Below are 22707 nucleotides of genomic sequence, written 5' to 3' on the forward strand. Positions count from 1 at the left end.
CAAATCCCAACAACAAAAACTTCATAACTGCCAAAACCAACTGTCTTTTTATTCAAACCTCCCTTTGAACTGTCACTCATACACCCCCTCCCACTTGGCAGTCTTACATCACTCATTCTCCCAGGCATTCCATTAACTCCTTCAAACCCATAACCCATTTAATAACAGTTCCCAATGAGTGGTTTTGTTACAGGGAGCTGCACACAGGTCCCAGCAGTTCCTGATTCAGTTGCCTTGCTGCATCACAGCAACGCCCGTCTAGTCTAGCATTCTGTTTCCATCAATAGCCAGGCAGATTCCTTTCTAACGACATGCTTGTATTGTGCTATTTGACCCCAACATCTGGTGTTCAACACTATACTGCCCTCATACTTGGTGATTCCATCAGCCCAGAGAATCTATCAAATCAAATCTTTCAAACATGCACTTTGGTGAACTGAATTTGTGACTGGAAGAAATGAGGGAGGGAGAGAACCAATACTGACAGCTCTGTCCGTCCCTGCTCCTACCCCGAGGGGAGGGCTTGGTGAACTTACCTCCTGGCTGTAGCAGGAAGCAGCAGCCCACTATTTTCCTGATCTGCTATGTCCTGGAATAATGTTCCCTTGGCAGCTGCTTGAGAATGCCAGGTGTTAACACCAGCACTGTGCTCATTTATTGTCAAAGCTAAGCAGGTCTCAGTCTGGTCAACACTCGGAGAGGAGACTGCCTGGAAGCCATGTGTATGCTGCTGTCAACCTTTGTAACAAGCAAATTAAATTTAGTCATGATGGCTAATGGCAGTTGGGTAGCTGAACAGCCCTGAGGTCCCACCCAGTTCTATGAATCTAACCGGGCTTTTGTACAAATTGGGATTCTTCCCCCACCCTTCCTCAGGGAACCTCTTTTAACAATTTGTGACATCCACAGACTCAGTTACACCAGCTGGTCCAGCTGAGCATTGCTAATCCTGAGTCTCTGCTGAATTTCTCTTTCGAGTTTTTCAGCCAGTTATGACCATTTGAGAAAAAACACACACATTCATTACCATTCTTAATGGCAGAGCTATTGATGGAACGACTTGTTTTACGGGGCAAAATAAAATAAACTGCAGACACATCCATGGGAGCCTGTTGGCTCAGAAAACAGCTTGTTGATCACAGAAATCTGTTGTAACACGGCAGCTGCTGTTGATGGCATGAGCTTGTTGCTGAAAAATCCGGCAGCAAAATTATCTGTCGTGACAGATTTAAAGGTAGGCAGAAAGCCTCAGCCCCCTGATTTGTCAGACAGGGGTGTAATGGCATGAAAGTTACCACAGACAAAATTAGGTCGAAATGCAGCTCATTGGCAGACTATTTTCCATAATCCATCTTTAAACCTGAACTGAGTGAAATGACGTTTTGGTGCTGTTTTCCCTTACAGAAAAATGCTCCCTATTTTCAGTTGTTCTTTGGGATACATATAACTCTTGACATTTCCCTTTACTTTTATCCATGTTGGGAATTGTGTGACCCTTGCCACTTAGTGACTTCCTTGCATCATGTATCACTAAATAGCAATCTCTCATCAACTGTGTGGCATCTACGTACGGAGGTTAAGGACGGAAGAATTGGTTTCGTACAATCTTCACCACGGGCTAACCCAATTTGGTGGTCCTGAACTTGCTTACAGCTCAGAACACAACTCCTGACCCGATTACACACCACTGCAGTTTCAGCAACCAAAGAGTATACACAAAAAGACATAATTTATAGTTTAATATGTTTTAAAGTTTGTTGTTTTTAAGATGTTTTAGAGTGTGTTTAGTGTTTTTGTTTGCTGCCCTGGGCTCCTACTGGGAGGAATGGTGGGACATAAATGTAATAATAAATAAATAAATAGTTTATGGTTAGAATGCACATATAATGCGTATTTTTTAATGGGAACATGCACTGAAAAGCATTGAAAAATGTGTTTTGGGGGAAATGCATACAAAATATATGACCTTTTGTGTATTCTTTTAAAAACATTTGCACAAAATGAGACAGTACCACTCCATCACTGAGTAAAAATGAAACAGGATTGCGAGAGGATCTGGACCTGGGTGGTCTCCATAAATCTCCTCAGATGGCCCAATGTAAATTGGAGCCTTTGGATGTGGAAGTGGGGTTGTGCAGGGACGCTGGGCGTTGAGGAGATGCTAAGAGCATCCCAGAGCATATTAATAGGCTCTCGGTCCCAGGGGGAAGCAGAATGAGGAGGAGTGAAGGAGACGTAATACAGAGAAGGAGAAAACGCAAGCAAGGAGAGAAACAGGAGAGGAGACTAGGGGTGGGGGGAAAATTCAAGTCAGTTCTCATTTAAAGCCAAATCAATCAAATTCACCCTTTGCAAAGCAGAGCCATCCTTCCAAATATGCACTTGTCCACATTTTGCAATGCAGTTCTCAAATAAATGTTTACAAAAATGCATATATTGGGGGGAAGTGTACATAAAAGCAAATATATGAATGAAAACCACATACAAACATGCATTATTTTAACAGAAATTGCTTGCAAAAATGCGCACATTAGTCAAAAATGTGTTTAGTAGGAGAAATTTGCACTAAAATGATGAAGAATTTTCCAGCCCTTAGATCTCCAGGTGCTGCTTTTGAATGCCAGGTCGGTACATAATAAAACCTCCCTTGTCCACGATTTAATTGTGGATGAGAATGCCGACCTGGCATGTATAACCGAGACCTGGGTGGGTGAGCAGGGAGGAGTTGCTCTCTCTCAGCTTTGTCCACCTGGGTATACGGTGCAGCACTATGGTAGACCTGAGGGTCGGGGAGGCGGGGTCGCTGTGGTCTATAGGAGTACTTTCTCTCTCACCAGGCATCCTGTCCAGATGGCGACTGGTCTAGAGTGCCTCCACCTTGTGCTGGGCCAAGGAGACAGACTGGGAATCCTGTTGGTGTACCGCCCACCTTGCTGCCCAACAGCTTCCCTAGCTGAGCTGACAGAGATAGTCTTGGAGATATTGTTGAGGTCCCCCAAACTTGTGGTGTTGGGGGACATCAACATTCATGCCGAGGCTGTTTTATCTGGGGCTGCTCAGGACTTCATGGCCTCCATGACAACCATGGGGCTGTCTCAATTTGTTACTGGCCCAACGCATGTGTCGGGTCACACTCTTGATTTGATCTTCGCCACTGGTCATGGAAATGGTGATCTGGAGGTGGGATGTTTTTCATCTACTCCATTGTCATGGACAGATCACCGCCTGCTGAGTTTTAGACTTACGACGACTCTTTCCCTCTGCAAGGGTGGGGGACCTATTATGTTGGTCTGCTCTCAGAGGCTTATGGATCCTATTGGTTTTCAGAGGGCTCTGGGAGTTTTTCCAGCTGATAGTACTGGCGCTCCTGTCGAGGCCTTGGTCGAACTGTGGAATACGGAGATGGCCCGGGCTATCGACACGATTGCTCCCACGCGCCCTCTTCGATGCAGAGCTCATACAGCTCCGTGGTATACCCCGGAGCTGAGAGTGATGAAGCAAGAGAGAAGGAGGCTGGAGTGCAGATGGAGAAGAACTCCAGACGGATGCAGTTATGCTTTGGTAAGTGCCTCTACTAAGTCGTATATAAAAGCGGTAAGGGCGGCGAAGAAGTTCCACTTCGCTGCCTCTATCAGGACATCTTTCTGCCGCCCTGCAGAGCTTTTTAGGGTTGTACGAGGACTCTTACATTCTGGTCCTCGAGATACCATTGAAACATCTGAAGCTCGCTGTAACGACATTGCAGGGCACTTCCAAAATAAAATCGCATGCATCCGTAGGGACCTAGACTCCGATGTTATGACAGACGAATCCATTGAAGTGTCCAGAACACGGCCTTGTCTTTCATTATTGGATGAGTTTCAGTTGGTGCAGCTTGAGGAAGTGGACAAGGTGCTTGGATTGGTGCGGGCGACCACGTCTGCTCTAGATCCTTGTCCATCTTGGCTAGTGAAGGCTAGCAGGACTACTACCACCGGCTGGGCCAAGGAAGTGATAAATGCCTCCTTGAGTGAGGGAGTAGTCCCTAGTAGTCTCAAGAAGGCAGTAGTGAGACCTCTTTTAAAGTAACCTTCCTTAGACCCAGATAACTTGAACAATTATAGACCGGTGGCGAATGTCCCCTTTTTGGGCAAGGTTCTGGAGCGGGTGGTCGCCGGTCAACTCCAGGTGCTCTTGGATGAGACCGATTATCTGGATCCGTTTCAATCCGGTTTTAGGCCTGGTTTTGGCACTGAAACAGCCTTGGTTGCCCTGTATGATGACCTTTGTCGGGAGAGGGACAGAGGGAGTGTGACTCTGTTGATTCTCCTTGATCTCTCAGCGGCGTTTGATACCATCGACCATGGTATCCTTCTGGGGAGACTCGCGGAGTTGGGAGTTGGAGGCACTGCTTGGCAGTGGTTCCGCTCCTACTTGGCGGATCGTCGCCAGAAGGTAGTACTTGGGGAACATTGCTCGACACCTTGGACTCTCCATTGTGGAGTCCCTCAGGGGTCGATTTTGTCCCCCATGCTTTTTAACATCTACATGCAGCCTCTGGGTGCCGTCATCAGGAGTTTTGGAGTGCGTTGCCACCAGTACGCTGATGACACGAAGCTCTATTTCTCCTTTTCATCTTCTACAGGTGAGTCTGTGGATGTGCTGAATCACTGCCTGACCGCGATAATGGACTGGATGAGAGCTAATAAACTGAGACTCAATCCAGACAAGACTGAGACACTGTTGGTGAATGCCTTCCCTGCCCAGATGGTGGATGTTTACCCTGTTCTAGATGGGGTTACACTCCCCTTGAAGGAACAGGTTCGTAGTCTTGGGGTTCTTTTCGATCCTTCCTTGTCTCTTGAGGCGCAAGTGGCCATGGTGGCAAGGAATGCGTTCTACCACTTTCGGTTGGTAGCCCAGCTACGCCCCTATCTGGACAGGGATGACCTCGCCTCAGTTGTTCATGCTCTGGTAACTTCTAGGTTGGATTACTGTAATGCGCTCAACGTAGGGCTGCCCTTGAAGACAGTTCGGAAGCTTCAGCTAGTGCAAAACGCAGCAGCCAGACTGCTGACGAGGACCAGCCGGTCAGCGCATATAACACCTGTTCTGGCCCGTTTGCACTGGCTACCCATTTGCTTCCGAGCCAGATTCAAGGTGCTGGTTTTGACCTATAAAGCCTTACACGGCGTGGGACTGCAGTATCTTGTGGAACGCCTCTCCCGCTATGAACCGACCCGGTCACTTCGCTCAGCATCTAAGGCCCTCCTCCGGGTACCAACCCATCAGGAAGCCCGGAGGACAGTTACTTGATCTAGGGCCTTTTCTGTAGTGGCCCCCGAACTGTGGAACAGCCTCCCTGAAGAAGTACGCCTGGCGCCTACGCTTCTATCTTTTCGGCGCCAGGTTAAGACCTGGCTATGCTCCCAGTCATTTTAAGCATTTAATGTTATAATTTTAAATCTTTTTGTTTGCTGTTTATTTATTGTAATATTTTGTATTTTAATCTTTTTGTACACCGCCCAGAGAGCTACTTGCTATGGGCGGTTTAAAAATGGAACAAATAAAATAAATGAGAATTTTGTGTTAAAAGAATTGCAAACTGCTGCAGAGATGTAGAGAAATGAATTTAAGACTGGGGGAAGATGAGAAACTGAGAGAACAGAAATGGGCAGATCCATCCCTAGAGGACTATGAAGGGAAATGGGGCCGCCTAAAGGGAAATATCACAGGTGGGAAAAAGGAAAGAGAAAGAACTCGGGATGGAAAGATCTGCCTGTTTTGGTTCTCTCAGTTTGTCACTTTTCCAATGTTAAGATCAGTTCTCTACATTTCGGCAGCAATCTGTGATTTTTTTTTTAAAAAAAAATAATTCTCATGAAAATTCTCCACCATATTAATGTGAATTTCTCCAAATAAACACATTTTTGTAGGCAGTTTTCATAGAATCATAGAATAGTAGAGTTGGAAGGGGCCTACGAGGCCATCAAGTCCAACCTCCTGCTCAATGCAGGAATCCAAATCAAAGCATTCCCCACAGATGGCTGCATTCATCCTGATTTGCTGGTCATTCCGCAATTTTCCATGCATCTCCCCATCACTTCCCAAACTGCAAAAAGTCTCTGTCTTTTTTTGAAAAGTGAATTTGTTGGTTTCTTTATTTACAGAATTTGTACCTTGCTGTTCTGCTAAAAAGGCATCCACAGTGGCTTCCGTACAATCAGTTAAAATAAGACAGTCCCTGGCCATTGGCTGACAATCTAAAAAACACAACACATGGGGTGAAGGGGCCAGGGAGGAAATGTGGGGGGGAGCAAACTCAGGAACCGGTTCTTAAATAGTAACTCTTATAATGGCCAGCTAGCATAAAAACCACTTTAAGGGTAGGAGGTGCATGAAAGAGCTGGTCTTTCAGCAAAGCTGATGGTATGAGCCTTGCTTCCCATCTCTCCCACTGAGGCAGCCTGATAGAAGCCTGATGGAAAGCATTTGGGGCTTTTTAGTCAGTCAGAACGAACACATATTAAATAACCAACACTGTCTAACCTCCCTGCAAACAAAGCCAGAATGAATGATCATCAAATGGCCAACGCCATCTAATCTCCCTGCACACAAATCAGAATGAGTGCTCAGTAAGCAGGTTGCCTGGACGCTCCCTTAGGGTGTCATTACAATCAGAGATGTAGCTGTCTGGAATCTTGGGGAGGGTCTTGGACAGCTTTTTGAGGAGCAGGGTCCCAATGCCTCCAGCCAATCATGCAATCATCGGCCAAGCATGAGCCCATCAGCAAGAAAGGGGAGTGTGGTGGCCGCTGAAGATAGTCTTCTAACATGCTTCCTCATCCTTTGGAGCCAATCAGAATGAAAGGAGGTGAGTTAGCTGCTGAGAAGACTCTTCCCAGTAGCCAACACTCCTCTGTTATGCTTATTGTCTCCTAGGGATGTCTGTTGTTGTGGTAGACGGCATTGACAAGGATCTCATTCTCAACTCAGCAGCAAAAAAAAAAGGCAGGGGGGGAGGGTGTGGGCTGTGACTAGCATGAAGGGACCCTGCACTTTTGAATTTGTCACCACTCATTACAATTTGGTATAGTCTCTGGGAGGGGGTGTGATCTGGGAAGACCACACCCCTGGGCTCCTACTAGGAGGAAGTGTGGGACAGAAATTTAAATAAATCAGTAAGTAAGTCACCAAGGACCAGACAGAGAGGGCTGGAGGGCTGCCTTTGGCCCCCAGGCCTGAGGTTTTCCCACCCCTGCAGAAATGGTACAGTCTTAGCAGGACATTCCTTTAGCCAGCTCTAACTCTCCAGTCTTGGAAAAATCCACACTAGCAACTCCACCTCTGCCGGTCAGAAAATGGAGCAATGACTGGTTAGATAAATTGGTGGAGGATAGGTCTACCAATGGCTATTCGCCATGACTGTTAAAAATAGAACCTCCAGCTTCAGAGGCAGTATACCTGCCACACACTACAAGGGAAAGCCCTGCTTGCCTGCACTCGGAGATATCATCTGGCTGACCACTCTGGGAGACTGAAGATGAACACCAGTCTGATCCAGCAAAATATTTCCCTTGTTTCAATGTACTCACTCAGTTTGATTTACTGCTGCTAATTCTTACCCAGGATAACTCCTCCTCTCCCCACTGTATATACACACATGTACACCCTCAGGGAAACCTGTCATGCCACCAGTCCTCATCCTAGCCACATTCTACCTGCTCAATCTCTCATTCAGAGACAGACTTGAGAAGAGTTTGATTTAAAAGACTGATTTGAATAGGCCACGCCTCTTCCTCCTGCCCATAGGCTCTTCCCTCTCTACCCTTCTCAAGCCATTGGCTCACCTCTCTTCCCTCCCCCCTGCCCACTCCTCTCTTCTCTCTCGCCCCTCCCTCCTTTGCATGGCGAAAGGGGTAGAGGGAGAGCTGGACAGTTTTTCTGCAGGACAAGCGAGCAGGTTTGCGAACGGCCGGCGATGCCTTCTTAGATTCGGATCGGCTTCGCATCTGCTTGATCGCGGGATCAAACTCTGCGCGGGTGGGGGAAGCGAAGCAACCAGACGCTTGTGGTTTTATGTGATTTTCTTTTAAAGGGAAGAAGTTTAAAATCCCGGCTCCCTCCTTCTCCACCAAACTGCACACCCCGTAGTAAATATTTTTGCGAGGGAAATGCCTTCATGGGCATGTCGCGCGGGGGGCGGTGCGAGGCGGGGGGAAAGCAACGACTGGCTTGTCGTTTCAAGGCGCTAGGCAGCGCTGAGGGCTGGGAGTGAATGTTAATTCCTTTGAAGCCCAGTTGATTTGAGATATATTGCAAAGAGGCGCGCACACACCTCTCTGTCCTTGTCTGGACAGTTTTTGCACTGCACGGTAATGCATTGAAGCCACCCTTCTCCTCCTCCTCAAAGCTGTTCACTAGGCTGGGGGGAGGAAAGACCCCTCTTATTTTATTCGTTTGCCAACGGAGCCCCCCACCACCAAGGACTTCCCCTGGCTGACTGCCGTTCACCTTCCCCGGCGGGAGATTGAAGGCTGTGGCTGTCGATCCTGGGATCTCTTCCTTGCTGTGGAATACTGCAACGGTAAGGCGATCCTCCCCCCCCCTTCTTCACCCCCCCTCAACTATAGATATCCTTCACCTCATCCCTTTTTGCTTCAGTCTGTGCAGGAGATCAGAAGGGGGTTGCGGGGGGGTGTCAAGGAAGAAGAGAGAGCGAGTTGTTTGCCAAAATGCTTTTCTTGCCAAATCAAGGTTACCCCCCTCCCCCCAAAAAAGACTGGAAAGGTTTGCCAGAATTAGCATGGGGAGGAGGGAAGAGCGATGCTGCAGGACGCGGCTCCACTTCTTCCTCGGGATTGCATTCTTGCATAGGGACCACACACAAACAGACAGACAGACAGAGAACCGCAAGGCGCCGCGAGCTGGCCAGGCGCGGGCGCGCTCTTTGGGCGCCTCCAGCCATCACGGCGTGGCGAGCGGGGATGGAGAGGTGACATCCGCGGTCGTTTTTTTTTTCCATTGCGGGGGATGGTTTTTTGGATGTGTGTGTGTGGAAGCGGTGTGTGTTTGTGTGTGCTGGTGGGGGGGGGGGAGAAAGCCCAGCCAACCTCCCAGGACAGCGTGTTGGTATGTAGCTCACGTCTCCTTCCCATGCAATATGGCTGGTAATTTACAACACGCCCCCCCTCCTTGCTTGCCTCCCCCAGGCCGAGAGGCAGCAGAAAATCCGATCCACGAAGCAATCGAGCCTTTGGGTTTCTGTCTACGGATTCAGACCAGCAAAAGGCTGGATGCGAGGCAGAGCCAGTCGGCGTGAAAGGAGAGTTTGGGAGTTTTGACATTGACTTCAGGGTGAGCTGCGGATGCCGCTCCAACCCCCACCCCTTCATCCGGATGAAATATCCATCCAATGCATTCCCTCCCTTTTTTTTTTTTTTTTTTCATTTTTGCTGAAATGGGTTGTGGATCCAGTAAGACGTATGAGGGTCTGGGGATGGAACTGAGCGATTGTCATTGCGGCGAGAAGGTTCCTTTTCTTCTTTTTTTAAAAAAAAAATGATAATAATTTGAAGGAGGAGGAATCCCTGAGCCTGCGAGGAGGAAAGGGTTAAACTTCTCTGTCAACGTATCCCTCTGTGTGTGTGTGTGTTGGAAAGGGGGGTGATATGTGTTTCCCCATATCAGCATTTGGACAGCTGCATCCAATACAGTATTTTGCTCTGTTGCATTAGTTTCCTGATGTCTGGGTTTGAAAGGATTGCCAAGTTGTTGTTGCCTTGCATTTTATGGTTTTGTAAGCGGCTTTGAGACATGCTCTTGTGGAAAGCGAGGAATAAATGTAATTAAAGATGCTGTGCAGCTCCCATTTGAAAACAAAAAAGCAGCCGCAAGAAGAGCAAATCTTCAAGGAGTTCCCAGCCTATGGCTTAAGAAGGTGGGTTTTGACATGTGCTGGGTTTAGATCTGAAACTCCAGCGGTGTCTGTGGCTTTCCTACATAGACTCAGTCTGATCGCTCCCTTTCTGTGTCACCTTGAACTGGAAGCATGTGTGCAGAGAGACACAGCATGTGTGGTACATAGGGGCACATCTATCTATCTTTCTATCCATCTATCCATCTATCTCTCTATCCGTCTATCTCTCCGTCTGTCTGTCCGTCCGTCCGTCCGTCCATCCATCCATCCATCCATCCATCCATCCATCCATCCATCCATCCATCCATCCATCCATCCATCCATCCATCCATCCAATCTAATCATTAAATTTACACCCTGCCCTTACTCCCAGAAGGAGCGCAGGGCTCCTTATTCTAAGTCCATCTAGTTGGTCCATCTATCTTGGTATTGCCTACAATGGCTGGCAGCAGCAGTTCAGGTTTTCGGGCAGGAGATCTTTATACAGGGGATCATGCCCAGCCTTACCTGGAGATTCTGGGGATTGAGCCTGGGACCTTCCGCATGCAACGCAGATGCTCTACCACTGGGCTATGGTCCTTCCCCAAGGAAGCCATAGAAGTCAGGAACATACAGTAATGTTATTATCTTCCAACAAATGCTCAGCCTAGGGTTTGGTTCTCTCTCTCTAGATAGTTAGGTATGGAGGCTCGTCAAAGCTCTAGCACGAGCACTTATTGAATGACAGTGAAAGACACATTTTTTAAATGGGATTTTAAATGGGCTTATTTAAATATGTAATTTTGGTTTGTATTGCTTGCCCTTGCTCGCCCATGTTATACTATTCCCATGGTGGTGAAGGAGCCTTGCTGGATCAGGGCAAAGTGCCATCTTGTCCAGCATCCTGTTTTCCACAGTGCCCAGCCAGCCCGCAAACAGGATCTGTGTAGCAAGCCCTCTGTTGGTTTTGCTCCAAAGGAAAGGGTATTCACCGTGACCTACTGCCTCTGACACTGGAGGTAGTGCTTAGCCATCGTGGCCTGTACCAGTGGTGCTGGTGGCTTCATGTCAGTGGGGCAGTGGAATCTGCTCTGGGTTTTAGTCTGAACTTTCAAGGAGCTGTCCAAAAGCCTGGAACAGATTCCACTCCCCCACTGACATGGAGCCACCAGGTGCCAACACTAGCAGCTATTGTTTACTTAATAATATTGTGAGCACTCTGTGTCTCCAAAATGGGGCATGGACAAATATACATATGATAAATACATGTGGATGCTGAAACACAGGAAGTCAGGCCAAGTCAGGCTATTGCTCCATCTAGCTACACTGATTGGCAGCATCTCTCCACGATGTCAGAGACGGCAGTGAGATGAAAAATCCAATCCATGCAAACAAAGTGTAGCCCCATCCAAAACGCACCGCATGTTAGCCACCGTATGTTAGCCAACGAGGTTTCCTTCTATGTAGCGTGTTAAGATTTAGCATCTAAACTCTAATGTTATCAAAGGCCGTTTTCACAGGAGATGGCTGAATGTGCATTTGAAGCTCTCTCCTGTGCTGAGGTTGTCAGGCAGGATGCAGGAGAGAAATCAAATGGACATTGCACCCAGTGTCAGTTTTATACTTACATTCTAGTGAACTGAAGCACCAGCCGATTAGGATGGAAAGATCTCTCAATTTTGGTTCTCTCAGTTTCTCACTTTTTCAATGTTAAGCAATCTGTGATTTTTTTTTTAAAAAAAATCCTCATGAAAATTCTCCACCATATTAGTGCGAATTTCTCCGAATAAACACATTTTTTTAGGCAGTTTTTGACAAAAGTACACATTTTTGCAAGCCATTTCTCATCATGATATGGGAACGAAATTTGCATGTCATTTTCATTTATGTATTCATTTTTATGCACACTTTCCCCTAATATATGCATTTTTGTAAATATTGGTTGGTGGCAAACTGCATCCCAAAACTCTAATAAATGCGAATTTCGAAGGATGGCTGTGTTTCAGTTCTGATATTGTTTCGGAAAGTGCAAATTTGATAAATTCTGCTTGAAATGTGAACTGAATCAAAATTCTCACCCATCCCTATTGATCAGAAACTGCAATCCTATGCCCACTTACTTGAGATGAGCCCCACTGAAGTCAGAGGGGTTGACTTCATTGAGGCCGCACTCATACTGCATGAAAAAGTGGATCCATCAGATTCTCCATAGTGGTCATCTCAGTTGGCTTGAAGATGTGCTGGTGGGTATCTAATGCCGTGCACACTCTTTGAAGAGAGTTGGCTTGTGCTTTGCATGTAAGATTGCACTTGGATCTTCCTGACCCTTTGCTTCCTGTGCACTAATATATTCAGAGAGCTGCGCATTTGAACGTTACCCATTGCTGAATATTTGTGGGGAAAACAATGGGGTGGGGGAAAAGAACTTGGAGGTGAGAAGAACATGAAGTGTGCTTTGAAATGTGCCCATAAGGGGAAAAGATGTTCCCATTTCCATGACAGAGTCTGTCGTCACTCCATCAAGGTTAGTCCTGGGTTCTGATGTCAGCATAAGGCTATATATTTCCAGTTTTGGAAAAAGGGCGGGGTAAAAGTAATGATAATAAATAAATAAATATATTAGCTCACCTGCTTTGCATGTGGGAAGTCCCAGGTTCGATCCCCACCATCTCCAAATAGGGCTAGCAATCTCTCCTTGACTGAAATCTTGCAGAGCTGCTGCCAGTCAGTGTTGACAATACAGAGCTAGATGGACCAATGCTTTGACTTGATATAAGGCAGCTTCCTAAATTTTCTTGCTGTGTCTGTAATTTGTTTTCACTGTTTTTAATGCTGAATTTTAAATGGTTTTATCCTGCCCTGGGGCCTGCTGGTGAAGGGCAGGTAGTACTAAAATACTAATACTAACATTAACATGTTTATTGATCCTATGGTGGCTATGAAAACAGGCACAAGTGTATTAATGGGAATGAAGTGTTGTCAGCTGTCTAACCAGGCTGCAAGGCTAAAAATCCTTACTTGGAAGTAAGTCCTGTTGGAACCAGTGGGATCTACATGTGGCAAATGGCCCAGATTTGGTTGCTGTCAATGTTCACATCTCAAAATCTAGATGAGTCTTGTTGCAGCTTAAATTGTGGACAAAGTAGTTGCGGGTAGAGCTTGATTAGATGCAGTGTTATTTTTCAGTTGGTGCACAGATGAAAAATGTGAAGGGAAGGACCAAAGTGCATAGAATGCAAAGGGTGTCACTGGGTCTGTGATATTTCTATCTGGAATCCAGATGTATACCATATAAGACCCAAATGCAGCAAGCAGTTGATAGTGACCATCTTTCTAGCTTTTATATGCTAATCTAACACCTGTACTAGGAATTACATGCAAATGCAAATGGACTGCCTTCAAGTCGATCCCGACTTACGGCGACCCTAGGAATAGGGTTTTCATGGTAAGCGCTATTCGGGGGGGGGGTTACCATTGCCTCCCTCTGAGGCTAGTCCTCCCCAGTTGGCCAGGGCCTGCTCAGCTTGCCACAGCTGCACAAGCCAGCCCCTTCCTTGTCCGCACCTGCCAGCTGGTGGGCAACTGGGCTCCTTGGGACTATGCAGCTGGCCCACGGCTGCACAGGTGGCAGGGCACGTAACCCCTGAGCTCACTGTGGGGGTGGTCTTTAGCTGGCTCTTTACACCCAGGAGACACGAGCAGGGATTTAAACTCACAGACTCTGAACTCCCAGCCAGGCTCTCCTCCCCACTGTGATACCAGCTGTCCAGGAATTACATATATATTCTGGTTATTCACAGTCACATACCAGATATGTATTTCTGAGTTTTCAGACATTCTGCATGTGAATGCTGATATTCCTCACTGTTTTCAGTATATTCATAGGATACATATGTAAGTAGAGTATGCAATTTGTGAGTTGTGATGTTTTAGGGATATGCCTCTTGCAAAAATCAAGATAGCTTTACAGCACTGACTTCCAGCCTCTTGGCTGTGCCTTAAAATTGGATCGCATCTCAACCCACTGGGGATCACACATTCGTTGTGACCATTGTTTTCTTTTTATGTTTATTAAGATAAAGAGAATTAGGAAAGGGAAAGAAATAAACATACTGCCATAGAGACAGAGGAAGATGAACCTACATGTGGTTACTTTTTTATGCCGTGTTATTATCCTTCTCTAGGAGACATCCTAGACATATTTATATGGGAAGATGGCATACACATTCTTAAAATTAAATAAGCAAATATTAAAAGTGATCCTATTTAGTGGTTTGAGTTCAAAGGTAGGTCTCAAGTACAAAAAGTATCAACATTATAAATTCAGAATAAATATTTGAAGCATTTTCTCAAATAAGAGTTCTGTGCGATTGCCATGTTCTCGTAAAGGGAACTATGCGGCTTGGTTTTCTCTAACAGATTTCTTTGATTCTCTACATCATGCTATTTTCTAGATATCCAAATCCAGAATTAAGTCTAAACCAGGGCTGACCCCTGAAGCTATCTCCCCCCCCCCCCGGATTGCTAAGCCTTGCAAAATGTGGAATAAGAATGCAGAATTAAATGCTTCAGAGACTGTTGAGAATGCAGTTTCCCTCACCATTGACTCGCTGAAGCTGGACCAGAGATTGTTTGGAATTATGGGAGAAATGGAATTTTAGATTAGAAGGTGAGACCCACTAATGGAATATAAGAATCCAAACATTTTTTATCACCAGTTTGCTCTCTCACAGAAAAGAGTGCTCTATATTTGCCAATTTTGTTTGGGCTTATCGACAAACCACCAACTGCTTAGCAACAACGCAATTAAAAATAAAATAAAAACATATTAAAAACATTGACGAAATCATTATGAACATTAATTTTTATTTTTATTTTAAAGAATCACATACCCTCACAGTTAATCATTTCAAGGTTGCTGGTAACTAGGGATGGAAAGATATGTTAATTTTGGTTCTTTCTGTTTTTCATTTTTCCAGTCTTAAATTCGGTTCTGCACTCTCCATCAGCAATTGCCTTTTAAAAAAAAAATTCTCACGAAATTTCTCCAGCATTTTAGTGCAAAATTCTCTTAATAGACACATTCTGGGGTTTTGACTAAGCGACACATTTTTGTTAGCAATTTCTCCTAATGTAATACATTTTTCTGTGTGCTAGTTTCACAAATATATTCATTTTTATGCAAACTTTCCTCTGATGCACACATTTTTGTAAAACCATTTTGGTTGGAGAACTGCATAAATTAGTGTGAATTTTGAAGAACGGCTGTGTTGTGTTTCTCACATTGTTTTGGGAAGTGTGCATTTGATAGATTCGGCTTTACATGCAAACTGAATCAAATTTCTCACCCATCCCTATTAGCAATGGTGTCTTTCAGCCATCAAATGCCTTTGTAAACAGGAATATTCCTAAATTCCTTCTGAAAGTAATGAAAGAGATGCACCTCACCAGGGAGGGCATTCCACAAATGGGGGACCATCACCAAGAAGGCCCAGTCAAATTACATCATATGATATGACTCCCCATGGAGAGAAAGAGATTCCTCTGGCTGATTTTGAAAGCTTTAGAAGAGCAATTCATTAAAATCATGTTCTTCAAGGGGTTAGCGACTGGCCCACAGTCCATGAATTTCATGGATGAAAGCAGAACAACACATTATGCCTTAATCTTGTTGGATCTTTGAGGGGTAGTTTTGGGTAAGCAGAGGGCTGTTAACTCTTTCCCTAGCTGTTGGGTACTCACATCCCCCCAATCTCATTTATTTCCAGAAATGAGCTTAATGAAGAAAGATGAGCAGGCATTTCAACCTGAGTCTCTGGCAAAGTCAATGATTGGGTACCATTCCGAGATGACTTCTGTTATTCTTTATCAATCCTGTGCTGCCTTCATGATTTTTCTGTTGTTTCAATTGTGGTTTGTTTGTTTATTTGTTTAAATCATGTTATTCTTTATCAATCCAATGCTGCCTTTATGACTTTCCTGTTGTTTTAATTGTGGTCTGTTTGTTTGTTTAAATCATCATTCTGGTTGTTTTGATATTAAGCATTCTATCTGATCCAGGTTGCTTCCAGGTGACCTGTTTGTTTAGCATTCATCCTGATTTGTTTGCAGATAGGCTAGACAATGCTCTGCCAGGCAATTCTTATATGCCACACTTTCCAGTGCACTTATTCCATCATTTTCCTTATTACAAAAACTCCCATTTTATTTGGAAAGGGGGGAAGTGAGTTGGACATGCAAGAACACCAAATCATCGTGAATTGTACAGCCTCAATTTTCCAGTGTGTGACTAAATCCCACCCCAAGATAGCACCCATTTGGAAGTCCCCCAAGTCATTTAACACATGAAATAAAGAATAAACATGCCCTTTTACAGATGGGAGATTAAGGGAGAAAGAAAACAGCCCGAAACAAATCAACGTGGATGATGCTTTATTTCTTGGCTCTTGCGTTCTGCGCTTTAGAAAGGTATTAGCAAGCCGAGCTCTAAATAATGGCTGGCTTGAATTGCTAGGCTTCCTCTAGAATTAGCCACAACTGATTAGCACCTCCGCCATAGCTTAGTGGTCCACCGCATGCTTTTTCAACCATAAGATCCCAGGTTCAATCACCAGCCTTTCTGGTTTTGGAGATCCGAGAGAATGGTGCTAGAAAAGACCCCGGACCACAGGGCTGACCCTATTATCAGGCAAAGAGAGGGGTAGATCCCACTGAGCCTCCCAGCCTTCCACCTCTCTTACCACCTGGCATGTCCTAAGTCCCTTAATTTGGTCGGCTGCCTCAGGTGTGATGGAGGGATCATAGAATCATAGAAGGGGCCTATAAGGCCATCCAGTCCACCCCCCTTCTCAATGCAGGAATCTATCTTAAAGCATCCCCAACAGGTGGCTGTCCAGCCACCTCCTGAATACCTCCAGTGTTGGAGAGCCCACCACCTCCCCAGGTCGTTGGTCCCATTGTCATACAGCTCTAACAGTTAGGAAGTTTTTCCTGACACCATTCCATCACCAGTGCTGAAGTAAGTCTGAGTACGCACCATACATTCAAAGCCCATTTAAACCACATGAATCCCCCTCCCAAAAAATCCTGGGAACTGTAGTTTGTTAAGGGTGCTGAGAAGAGTAGCTCTGTGAGGGATACACTCCTGTTCCCAGGATTCTTTGGAGGAGGTCATGTGCTTTAAATTCATGGTGTGAATGTAGCTCAAGATTCAGCTGCCAGCTCAGTTCGGTTCCCTGACATGGTGGCTGGCACCCACTGGGACTGGTGGGGCGGAAGGCAGGGGGACCAACAGTCAGTGGAGCCAGAGCCAATGACTGGCATAACCAACTCATTCTAGTTTTGCCCTCTTCCTCCTCTGCTGAATTCTCCAGCATTTTAGCACAAATTCCTCTCAATAAAACACATTTTTATAGGCAGTTTTGACAAATGTGCACATTTGCAAGCAGTTTCTCATCATATAATAAATTTCTGTATGCTGTTTTCACTCATATATTCTTTATTATGCACACTTGCCCTAACATATGCATTTCTGTCCATTTGGACATTTGGCTGGCGAACTGCATTGATAAATTCGAGCAAGTGTGAATTTGGAAGGATGGTTGTGTTTTGGTTCTCATATTGTCTCAGAAAGTGCGACCATGAAAGATTTGGCTTGAAATGCGAACCGAACCGAATTTCTCGCCCATCCCTAGTGATGGTACAAAGAGATTACAGCTTTAGATGTGAAGAGCTGCTGTGCCTATTGAAGAACGGCGCTCGTATGGAGCTCCAAACCAGGGCACATGTGTGCGGTGAACACCAGCTATTAAAGAAAGGGTTGCTCCAGTTCTGTGCATTGTTCCCTTTGCAAACCATAAGGGTAGCTTCTGCACCTCCTGGATGAGCTTCTCCACCAGCAGAGCTCCTCCGACAAGACTGGAAATCTGGGGTTAGAAGAATGTCACACCCCAGCAAGGATCCTGTTACTCCAAGGGCCATTGGTGGTGGGTGGGCTTCTGCAGTCCCCCATGGATTTTTGGGGATACAGCCTCTTTTTCCTGGGAAAGATAGATCTCTCCATTGACTTTCATAGGGAAGGGAGTAGGTTGGAAAATAGCATAACTCTCTAGGGAAGTCTGGTGTTAGACAAATGTCACACTCCAGCAAGGACCTTGTTACACCAAGGGTTGTTGGTCAGGGGTGGGCTTCCCTCCCCTAACACAGATTTTGGAGGATACAACATCTTGTCTGTGGGAGAGAGAGATCTTATCACTAACTTGCTTTTGTTGTTGTTATGTGCCTCCAAGTCGACTACGACTTATGGCGACCCTATGAATCAGTGACCTCCAAGAGCATCTGACGTGAACCACCCTGTTCAGATCTTGTAAGTTCAGGTCTGTGGCTTTCTTTATGGAATCAATCCAGCTCTTGTTTGGCCTTCCTCTTTTTCTGCTTCCTTCTGTTTTTCGAAGCATTATTATCTTTTCTAATGAATCATGTCTTCTCATTATGTGTCAAAAGTATGATAACCTCAGTTTCATCATTTTAGCTTCTAGTGACAGTTCTGGTTTAATTTGTTCCAACACCCAATTATTGGTCTTTTTCGCAGTCCATGGTATGCTCAAAGCTCTCCTCCAACACCACATTTCAAATGTGTTGATTTTTCTCTTGTCCACTTTTTTCACTGTCCAACTTTCACATCCATACATAGAGATCGGGAATAACACATCTGAAAAAGCAAGGAATGAAATGTGATGCTCCAATTTCATTCTTTAACTGTTTATGTATTTTATGCTTAAGCTTATTAAAATACTAATCAGCCACCTGTGTGGCCTTACACATTTTCTCTCAGTTTCACACAGCAGACTGAATCATCATATTACCTGGCTTAATTTGCATACTGTTCAAAACTGCAGACATTGCTTTTTAAGCCATAATGCCTATGGTCAATATAAGAACTAATATTTAACGGTAAGAATTGGTGTCTGAGTTTGCTTCTCCCCCCCCACACACACTGTTGCTTCTTCCTTTTATGCCATGTCTGTTAGACTGTAAGACTGCAGGCAGGGATTGCCTTGTTTTTATTTATTGCATGTAACCTGCTCCAAGTGCCTTTTTGACTGAGGAGCAGGGTACAAACTCTCTAAAAAAGAAAATATCCGAATCAATTGGCACAGCACATTTGCAATTGATATAATCACGCACCAGTTTAACCAGGCAGTATCCAACCATTTTTTTAATGGATCCAATAATAATATTCTTAAACCTGCTGCTTGTTTGGAATCTATAAAGTGAATGGAAGATTTTCACACAAGGGAATAGATAATAATCACAAATATTTATATCATTCTGTAAGAGAGCCAGTGTGGCGTAGTGGTTAGAGTGTTGGACTATGACCTGGGAGACCAAGGTTCGAATCCCCACATAGCCATGAAGCTCACTGGGTGACCTTGGGCCAGTCACTGCCTCTCAGCCTCAGAGGAAGGCAATGGTCAACCCCCTCTGAATACCGCTTACCATGAAAACCCTGTTCATAGGGTCGCCGTAAGTCAGAATTGATTTGAAGGCAGTTCATTTCATTTTTCAAGTTCAGGGTCAGCATGAATGTATTAAAAGTTATGCAAGATATCAAATTAAATGCAATACATGGATTTTTGTTTTTAAAAAGGCTATTTCAAGGACAGTGGTTATGTATCAAGCCCGTTAAAATGATATCAGTGTAATATGTCATATTTTATCTCAGCCTTAAATTGCATACGTGGCCTTTAATAGTTACTTTTTTAAAAAAGAAGATAAAATGTGATGCTTGTAGGGCAGTTAACAAACACAAAATAAAATAGAAAAATCAAAATAAAATGTAATAGATCTGCAATATAGTTAACCTACCTATGCCTGGGGCCAAAAATATAGTATTGCTGTACCAGAAAAAGGCAACAAAAATGATCAAGGAGATGGAGCAACTCCCCTATGAGGAAAGGTCACAGGTTTGGGGGCTTTTCAGTTTAGAGAAAAAGTGAGTAAGAAGGGACATGATAGAAATGTATAAAATCAGCCAAGGTGTGGAGAAAAGGGACAGAGAAAAGTTTTTCTGCCTCTCTCATACCACTAGAACTCGTGGGCATCCAAAGAAGCTGAATGTTGGAAGATTCAAGACAGATAAAAGAAAGTTGTCTGAGCAGCGCATTGTTAAACTATGGAATTTGCTCCCACAAGAGGCAGTGATGGCCACCAACTTAGATGGCTTTAAAAGATGATTAGACAAATATATGGAGGATAAGGCTATCAGTGGCTACTAGCCATGATGGCTATGCTCTGCTGGGATGAATACCAATTGCTGGAAACAGCAGGAAGGGAGAATGCCCTTGTGCTCAGATACCGCTTGCAAGCATCCAAAGGGCTTCTGGTTGGCCACTGTGAGAACAGGATGCTAGACTGATCTAGCAAGTTCTTATCTTCTTATGCCAGGTGAACTTCTCTGATAAAGAAATTCCATAATTGGGGCACCAATATTGAGAACACTCTATATCTCTGCTTGCCACCATCTCCCTTATCTCAGAAGGTTGGGGACATGAAGAGATCTTCCAAAGATGACCTCAATACATGGACAGGATGATATAGCAGCAAATGCCCCTTCAACTACTTGGGACCCAAATAATGTTGGGCTTAATGCATCCTTCCCCAAACTGGTGTGTTTCAGACATTTTGGACTACAACTCCCATCAGCCCAGCCAGCAAGGGGAGTTGTAGTCTGAAATTTGCGAGGTGTCAGCAGTATGCTGATGATACCCAGCTCTATTTCTCTGTAACATCTGAATCGGGAGAGGCCATGCAAGCCCTGGACTGCTGCCTGGACTCGGTGGTGGGCTGGATGAGGTCCAATAAACTGAGTCTGAATCCTAGCAAGATAGAGACACTGTGGATTGGTGGTTCCTAAGTTAGTTAATTGCCTGCTTTGGATGGGATCATACTCCCTCTAAAAGAGCATGTCCACACTGGTAACCTCCAGGGTGGATTACTGTAATGCAGTCTATGTGGGGCTGCCCTTAAGGTTGGTCCAGAAGTTGCAGCTCGTGCAAGATGCAGTGGTGACACTGCTCACCAGGGCAGGGTATCGCCAACATGTCAACCCACTGCTGGAAGAATTGCACTGGCTGCCCATTTGCTACCGAGCAAGGTTCACGGTTCTACTTTTGGTGAACAAAGCCCTATACAGCTTGGGACCAGGATACCTGAAAGACTGTCTTACCCCTTATATACCCAGAAGATCACTGCGCTCTGCAGGTGAGGGTCTCCTGCAGATACCATCTTATCAGGAGGTCCATTCTGCACAACAAAGGAAACGGACCTTTAGTGTGGTGGCACCTACCCTGTGGAATTCCCTCCCCTTAAATATTAGATAGTTATCATCTCTGTTATCTTTTTGGCACCTACTGAAGACTATCCTCTTTCAACAAGCCTTTTAAGTTGAGACCTTATCCCAGTCTGCGTCTGTGTTGGAATTGCTTTTTAATATGTTTGTATACCTTCTTTTTTTTAAAAAAATACGTTTGTAAACTTTCTTTAAAAGATTCTTTAAAGCTTTTTTTAAAAAAAGTTTGTAAAGATGTTTTGTTTTAATATATTTTAAAGTCTGTTTTTATGATGTTTTAAAGCATTTTAGTGGTTTTGTTTGCTGCCCTGGGCTCCTACTAGGAGGAAGGGTGGGATATAAATTTGATAAATAAATAATAAATAAACATCCGGAGGGCACCAGGTTGGGGAAGGCTGGTTTATATGTAAGCACCAGCACTTTGAATTGTGTTCAGAAACTGTCTGGAAGTTCTTATTTCAGCCTCAGCATCATAACAGAACATCATCTTACCTTGCAGGGTTATCAGTACTAAGGTACTAGGTACAAAGTGTTTTAAACCAGAGAAGGGGAACTTTCTTCAACCCAAGAGCCAGATTCCATTGTGGGCAATCTTCCAGGGGCCATGTGCCAATGGTGGGCGGGGCCAGAAGCAAAAGTGGGTGGAGCAATAAATACAAAGGTTATCTCTGTACAATAAGCTACATTCCCGCCACACAAAAGTTATCAGAATTAGTATGCCACTTAATTGTAAATAAAACCTCTAAGTGGTTTACAAAGAACCCTCTAAGCAGTCGCTGTACAAACACACATCTCTCTCCAAGGCAAGCAGGAGGCATGGTCACAGTTTGAGGACACATACCAGCCAGGCAAAAGCTGTCCTAGAATTTGAGAGGTGTGGGCTGGAAAGTGTCTCGAGGGCCAGATAAAGAGGTCCAGAGGGCCGTAATATATTAATATATTTTTAATTTTGTACATGAAGTGCACCAGAAAATTTTTATGTGTTTTACAGTGTGCCGCGAACCAAAAAAGTTTGAGAACCACTGGTCTAAGTCATAGAATCGTAGTGTTGGAAGGGGTCTATAAGGCCATCCAGTCCACCCCCTCCTGCTCAATGCAGGAATCCAAATCAAAGCATTCCTGGCAGATGGCTGTCCAGCTGCCTCTTGAAGGCCTCCAGTGTCAGAGAGCAACAGAGTCTTCACTGTTGAAACCACCGGCACCCCTTTAAAAGCCTCCGTGGAAGGCTGGGGGTGGGGAGACCTTCCCTAGCTATCTGGAACAGGGACACGAAGGTCTGCTGGGGAACAGGAGAATGAATCATCCAAATCAGGCATGGATGCTACAGTCAGTTATCCTAAGGAAGTTCATGGAAGAAAACCTGCCTGTTCTCTTTTTCCACCATGTCCCCCGCCATTGTTCAGAACAGCCCACACAAACCTGGAGAGGCTTCTGCGGGGGCTCAAGTGGCTGTTGGGGGGCAGGGGTAAGGAAACTTCCC

This window comes from Rhineura floridana, chromosome 10, assembly GCF_030035675.1.
Source record: "Rhineura floridana isolate rRhiFlo1 chromosome 10, rRhiFlo1.hap2, whole genome shotgun sequence".
In the NCBI taxonomy this organism is placed as follows: Eukaryota; Metazoa; Chordata; class Lepidosauria; order Squamata; family Rhineuridae; genus Rhineura; species Rhineura floridana.